Raw genomic sequence first — 7,775 nt, 5'->3', positions numbered from 1 at the left:
GCCCTTGTAAGAAGAGAAGATTAACAATTAGTCACAACTGAAGTAAAGTTACAGAAAAAGGGATAGTTGTTCCTTAAAACCAATTAAGAGCCCTTTCATGCAATTATGGAAATGGAAAAGGAAAAGGAAAAGCTAGCCCAAAATACAAATTTGATATATAATAAATGGCAGAAGGATAAGGGAAATGAAAAATAAAAATGTTTTTTATGTTCAAAGTAGAAAAACAATTTTAAAATAGCCCAATGATGCAGGAGACGCAAGAATCCTAATCACAACACTTTAACTCCAAAAACTCCCAAAAGATCAAAGCAGATTTCACAAAACTCCAGGACATATATCACCTGCAAAATTAATCTTATAAACTATATAGCAAATGAGACTCTAATGCTGAAACAGGGTGCTACTGCTTCTATTTCTTACATTTTAATTCCTTGTTTTCTCCAGTAGAGAACAGGGTTACTATAAGTCTATAAATGAATCTAGTAAGTAGTGTAATGAAGGATCATACTTTAGAGATAGATGATGGCCATGAGTCTCTCTTAAAATGGATGGGCAGATTATAATAACTTAGTCATGAATCATGATACCCATTGAGAAAGTATCAAACAGGGGCCAAAAACACCCATTGAGAAAGTATCAAACAGGGGCCAAACAAAATCAAATATAACACAAATAGAAAAAACAAAATCAAGCCATAATCAAACACAAAATTAATTGAATCCAAATTCTCCCAAAAGCATTAAATATTCAATAATCACTTTTCCCTTTACATAACAAACCCAGACCCAATATCACACTTTCCTTTCCTTTCCCAGACCCAATATCCCTGGTGTCAAAAGACTCAAAACCTAACCCGTAATTTTTTTTTTCACAACTCAAAACAAAAACAAAAACTCACACATTCTACTTTTCATCTTCATCCTTGTTAAATATTCAATAATCACTTTTCCCTTTACATAACAAACCCAGACCCAATATCACACTTTCCTTTCCTTTCCCAGACCCAATATCCCTGGTGTCAAAAGACTCAAAACCAAACCCGTAATTTTTTTTTTTCACAACTCAAAACAAAAACAAAAACAAAAACAAAAACTCACACATTCTACTTTTCATCTTCATCCTTGCCCTTCCACCAGATGCCCAGCTTCTCCTTGAGAAGGAAGATCACCTCCACGAGTAGCTCAAACAATTTTTCTCCAGCAGCGAACAGCATCCCCTTGACGATGGTTTGAAGGATCAGCTTCACCACTGGTGAAAAGAACTGGAGTTCAATCCACGAGAGAGAGTTGGAGAGTTTTTTCTTAATCTCATCAACGACCACCGTGGCGGGTCTGTTTTTCCCCGGGCTTGAGAAAGCCCGGGTAGTGAGGCGGAGGTGGGGAGGGGTAGGTGGGAGGGGACGCCATGGCTTGAGAGGAGTGGTGGTAGGAGCAGAAAGAAGGGAATGGGGAGGTGGTGGTGGTGGTGGTGGTAGGAGCAGAAAGAAGGGGATGGGGTGGTGGTGGTGGTGGAAAACGGGTTGGGGTTGGGGTCGGGGTAAGCCTCTTGAGCAATCGGGGGAATCGGAGGAATGCCATTTCAGAGACTTGAGTTTTTTCTTAAATAAAACAGTGTATGGGGGTTTTGGTGGGGTTTTAGGGTATTTATAGGGATCCGGATCCTCTCCATTTCCTTTGAAATGGAGAGGGTCCAGTTCACGGTAGGGATTTCTTTTAAAAAGATCCACGCTCAAAAACGTGCCACGTCATAACTTAACCCAAACCACACTTAACTACACTTAAACTAAAGGCTGTTTAACTCAATCGGATCTTTCAGCTACCCAAAAAAACAAAAAACTCTCTCTTTCTTCTGATCTTTCTCTACCCAAAATTCAAAAACTCTCTTACACCATTGTTCAATCTCCATGGCTACAGCTAGCATCCACTGCGTCCCACACCTCCACTACCGGCGGAGTTCCGGTACGTTTCTCTCTCTCTCCTTCGGCCGCTGGAGGTGCTATCGTCGGTGCCACCACCACTGGTGGCCGCCGGGTCCTCCTCTTCCTCTGTTCGCAATACTTTTTTCTCTCTTTCTCGCAGCAAGGTTTGTCTGTCAACTCTTTTCTTCCTCTTTATCCTCTCTATCTCTCTTTCAACTAAATCTGAATCATAAAGGCTCTGGGGTTTTCTGTGGGTTTCTTTTTTTCTTTTTCTTTTTTGTGGGTTTGTTTGGGTTTCCTTTGATTTGTGTGTGGGTTTTTTTTTATTGTTTGTGTGTTTTGTTTCATAGTATTATCAATGATTTGTTTTGGGTTTCTCCTTATTTTCTATTTCTACTTTCGTTTGTGGGTTTGTAATGCAAATTATGTGTTTGATGAAATGCTTCTATGTGTTTGATGAAATGCTTCTTTGGAAATTCATGTGAAATTGCTTCTTGGGCATGCTATTCATGACACAAAAGCTTTGAATGTTTAGAAATTACAACCCATTCTTGTTTGGAATACGGACCACATAGTGCTCATCGGCAACCATGATGTCTAGAGTAGCCTCCTTGTGTGATGGTTCCATCAAAGTACTTGACGCCATAGGTGAGGATCATATCGAGGCAGTAATTCTCAAGTTCGTTGGCACAGCTATCGAACCATGCAGCCAACACTAACTTTGTCTCCAACTCTGAACTTTTGTACCTTGCTTCCCACTTCTGTCACTACACCCACAATCTCATGCCTGCATTGTCCAATTCAGTTCACATGATTTTCATATTGGATAATAAAAAAATTAGAAATTAAGTCAAATCCATTCACTCATTTCATCCAACAGACACATAGGAAATATCATCGAACTTGTCATGTTTTGGTGTGTTGAATTGAAAAGGTTCTTAGATTTGAGAGAAGTGCAATATAAGTGCTAATTCATCCGCAATTGATTTTATGAGTTTCAAGTCTTCTCCTACTGTAAATTCAATACTAAATTTTCTATTATTCACTGCAATCCTAGCACTGCAGCGTACAGCTTCTATATAAATTAAAAATCTGGTTGTGCATTTTATTTGTAGTAAGACAAATCTTACACAGATAATGTTGAGGCTACAGAAACTTGAATTTGTAGAATAGTCAAATAAGTGGTGTGCTAACAAAATGGATCATATCTATTTTGTACGGCTATAAAAGCACCAAATGATGATTGATTGATTAAATTTGGGAATGGATAAACTGTGGGTATTTTGCTGGTGGTTAATATATTTTGTTTCTTGTTGTTCATTTTAAAGATATAGCTTCACCTTTGCCTGCTGATAGTTTGAAATTTTGATATATGTTTATCAGTTTATCATTGAAATCACTCTTTGTTATTTTGTTAGGTTGAATGGCATGATTAAATGGATGCTACACCCAATATGGGAAGCTGCTGCCGTTGATGAATGAACAATGGCGGTCCTTATGAGCCAATTGTTCTACCACCAAGGGCGAGAAAAGGCAGCTGCTGGAGGTGGAGGGGGATTAGTGCTAAATTTTAGATTGTTTTTTGTTAGTGTAGACCACATGTTCTCAACCTTGTGCAAGTTCTTTATACAAGTTCTACCATTTTGGTGAAATCTTGTAGAAAAATATATGTTTTGGATATATGTAGAAACTTTGTTAAGGTACTGTGTGTGCTGTGCTTAGTAGTGTGTGGGTGGTGCCTAGTAGTGTGATGAGGTGTGCCTGTTGTTGCGATAAAGGGTGTGTGTACTTGGCTATATTGAGGCATGTGCAGTGCAGGTGCATGATGTGAAGCTTAGTAAGTGATCAAATAGTGAGAGTTAGTTAGGTAGTTGTTTTGGTATTACTGAGATTGTAATTGTATATAACCCTCAATTTTGGGATGATAATAAACAAGTTTGGAATCAATTCAGTTACTCTCATTTCTCTATCTTTCTTGTTCTTACTCTATTGGAGGTGGTTACCCTCGAAGTAACCAACATCTCATTCTTTCCATTCTCCAATTCTTGCCATTAGTTTTTTCAACAGTCAAGCTCTTAACAAACTTTAACACTTTACCTATAGTAGCCACTTGTATGATTCAAAAATTGTTTTGAATGGAAGTATTTTGCTTAGGCATAATCTTATTCATTACACTTTGGCTTCAACTTGAATCCTTGTAGAATTTGTGAATGTAATTTTTAGGTTCCATGAATGTGCATATTTTTAGGTTCTTTTTGAGTGAAATAATAGCCTTGTAATCAAATTGTACATTTTAATAAAGCTTTGTTTATTTTTGGATCAAACTCTTCCATCAATTTGTGACCATACATGCATCATCAAAATTGTTCAATTTGAAGCATTACAAGAAATTAGAAATAAAAGGCACACAATCAATTACATTTTATTACATTCTCAAACCAATATCAATAAAAGAATAACTATATTTTATTACATTCTTCTTGGTTTGTACTCTAAATCTATGTAAAAGTTTAAGTGTCAAAACTAAAGAATACATTCAGTGTTTCATTTATTCTGAAAATTAGCCTATTGACAGCAAGATACATGGCTTCAATGCTTCATGGAATGCTTCAAAACATTTTCTAGCAAGATACATTGAACTTCATTGCAGCAGAGGCTAATATTTTATCCTGTTAATAAGAAAACAAGAGACATAATTATTAGTTATTACTCCATATAACTTTTTTTGACAATAAATGGAAAATAAAAAAGTGCATAAACAAACTCTTGTTCATATGCTCAATTGTGCCCAAATCAACTGCAATTTCTGCTTTATTGTCTAAATTAGTACCATATTTGTATGACATAGAAATGCCCAAGTAGAATTAAAGTTAATAAATGAATACCATATCTATATAACATAGAAATGCCCAAGAAGAATTAAAGTTCAACTAGAAATATTTGACAATTTTTTATTAAAAGAAAAATAGCATCACTGGAATATTTTGGAAGGCCTTAACATATAAACTTAAAAATTTGGGCTTTGTTAGGCACGATTGATAACAATTCAAGAAACCAAAAATGCAAATATTTTCCACAAGAAACCAAAGAGCCACAGTTTATATCTTTAAAATGAACTACAAGAAACAAAATATATTAACCACCAGCAAAATACCCACAGTTTATCCATTCCCAAATTTAATCAATCAATCATCATTTGTCTCATAAAGCACCTGGTTTCTATTGTACCAAATCCTCCAAGCCACCCCGAAAAATTTCTCTAGGTACCTTTGGGTTCCTTGGTGCAGGATCTCAATAGCCAAATTTGTAGGACTCCAAATTGACCTACAAGCTAGAATATATCAAATGTGAGTCTTTACTAAAAATGAATTTTAAAGTTGCTAAGTTCAAGATACATTGTCCTCAACGAGGCATGGAATACTTCAAAACCTTTCAAAACCTTTTCTTGATAACGAGCAAAATTTGGTACATGAAACTTTGCATAACAAAGCTTGCACTTGACTTCATGAATAACACTTATACCCTTCTCTTCAAACCTTTTTACAGATGGGCTGCTAGGCTGCTTCAAGTCTTCAACTCATTTTCTATAAAAATAAAAATCAAATGCATTACATACATCTGAAAAAGAAAAAAACAAGAAAATTCCTCAATAATCCATACCATCATATTAAAAGTTCTACAAATATTGCAACTACACCATGACAAACTGAAAGTGGTCCACATACTCAGCCATTAAAATGAACCAAAATAAGAACAAAAGCACTATCTCCTTTTAAATATACCTTCTAGCAGAAAGGAAACTAGGTAAGAAGCGAAACAAAATTCCAAACACTTGTGTTTCAAAAGAACATGAGTTCAAAGAGAGAATAGAGTAATGTTCATCCACTCATTAGACTCCAAAGCATGACAAGAAACTGCATCCAAAGGCCATTTAATAATAGATATTTTGATGATAAATATTTATGCACTTGCTTAAAAAAAAAAAAAAAAACACAGAGATACACAAACACGGAGATCAGAGATCGGCTGAGATTTGGTGGTGGATCGGAGCGGTGGTTCGGAGCTGCGGCGTTTGGTGGCGTAGATCAGCTCGGAGATTGGATCGGAGCGTAGATCGAAGATCGGTTTCAGCGTGATGGATCGGAGCTCGAAGATTGGCTGAGCTGTGGATCGGTGATGCGAAGCTGTGGAGATCAGTGATGCAGAGCTTTGGTGGTGGAGATTTGGTGGTGGATCAGTGGCGTTTGGTGGATCGGAGCTGTGGCGGATGGGTTTTGTGATTTGGTGGTGGATCAGTGATGCGGAGCTGTGGAGATCGGTGATGCGGAGCATCGGTGGTGGAGATTTGGTGGTGGATCAGTGGCATTTGGTGGATCGGAGCTGTGGCGGATGATTTGGAAGAGAAGACCAGAGAGATGGGTGGAGAAAGAGAGAGACAGAGTGAGAGAGTAAAAGAAATCAGAAAATGGTAGAGAGAGAGAGTGCTCGGGTATTTAAGGCAGGTAGGTAAAGAGAAATAATTAAAAAATAGAGTATAATGAATATTTTATTGAAATATCTTGTAAAATAAATGAATTGATGTGGGTGTTTTGTAAAAGTGAATGTGTAAAATAGAAAAGTAGGTTTTTAGTGTAAAAATGGATGTGTAAAATACACATGCTGATGTGAATGCTCTTAGCTAGCCAAAAAATGCGAAATATAAAATCCTCTAAGAGGTAGCATCCACCCTTAGCAAATGAGTCCGCGCAACGGTTGGCCTCCCGAAAAGCATGACTAACTCTAACTTGCTGGAATCGGTTCAGGAGGAATTTGCAATCATTCAACAAGGAAGAGTATTGGCTGTTAGATGACTTCCTAGATAAAACAAGATCAACAACTTTTGCATCAAGTTCTACATGAAGTTGGGTGATTCCAAGCTGAGAAGCAAGAATAAGACCATCCCTTAGAGCCCAACAGTCAGCAATGATGTTAGTGGCCACTCCAATATTTCTCATATAGCCCTTGACCCAATTCCCTTGACAATCTCGAATCAAACCTCCCCCTCCAGCCTTCCCTGGATTTCCTAAGGACGCCCTATCTGAGTTCAACTTAAACCAGCCTTGTGGTGGTTTATGCCAGCAAACCAGAATGACCCTTTGATGTCGGAGTTTTTGCCCTTTCCCTATATAGAAGAAAAACTCTCTAGCTTGATGGATGCATGAGGAAGAGATCCAATTTGTAGGCATTCACAAGTCCCCTATTGTTTGCACAAAAAAAACTTGATTTCTGGTTATTGACATCCTAGCCATCAAAGAGCTACGAGATGAATGAGTTTTTACATCAATGGAAAATGCTTAAAATGTTCAATCAATGCTAAAATTTGACTCAAAATGCCAAACTAAAAAATGATATTTCGGACAGCTCCCTAGGTTTTTAATTTTGGAAGATGGCTAATCTTGCAAAGGCCTTAATCAATGTTGATCATTTTGAGAGTATCTCCTAGTTTTTCAAGCTAATTATTGTGTGCATTACTGGAGATCACAAATTTACAAATTAGCTTACTGAGAAGCATAGCTCACCTGTCAAAAGCAACTTACAGACTCGTTTACGTTTATTGGCTAAGTACATTATTGAGAGAAAAATAATACAAGCAAAAAACAGCTAGGAGAATCATTCTTACATATATGTTCAGTTACATGAGTTCATGATTAAGGATCCAGCTAATGCTTCATGTAAAAGAATCATGAACTGTAATAACGAAATGGGACTATACTACCTCTTCAGAAAAGGACTTGTCTCCCAACAAGCAATTGTTCTGCTTCATATCATATTGGCAATATACCATAGCATAATTGTAGCTACCTTGGCTATGGTTATT

General features: G+C 37.0%; 2 long non-coding RNA genes across 2 annotated transcripts; one reads left to right on the top strand and one right to left on the bottom strand.

Moving 5' to 3' along the window:
* The first annotated feature begins 1,816 nt into the window (after positions 1–1,816).
* LOC136070452 (uncharacterized) lies at positions 1,817–3,887 on the top strand. The gene is made up of 2 exons (XR_010631678.1): positions 1,817–2,082; positions 3,337–3,887. It is a non-coding gene; the product is annotated as an uncharacterized LOC136070452 (long non-coding RNA).
* Positions 3,888–4,308: 421 nt separating this feature from the next.
* LOC136070456 (uncharacterized) lies at positions 4,309–5,878 on the bottom strand. The gene is made up of 2 exons (XR_010631698.1): positions 5,131–5,878; positions 4,309–4,587 (listed from the first exon to the last, which is right to left on the bottom strand). It is a non-coding gene; the product is annotated as an uncharacterized LOC136070456 (long non-coding RNA).
* Positions 5,879–7,775: the final 1,897 nt, after the last annotated feature.

Source organism: Quercus suber, unplaced genomic scaffold (assembly GCF_002906115.3).
Source record: "Quercus suber isolate HL8 unplaced genomic scaffold, Cork oak 2.0 scaffold_235, whole genome shotgun sequence".
NCBI classification, from domain to species: Eukaryota; Viridiplantae; Streptophyta; class Magnoliopsida; order Fagales; family Fagaceae; genus Quercus; species Quercus suber.
Note: the sequence above shows the minus strand (reverse complement) of the source record. Positions and strands in the feature narration are given on the sequence as shown.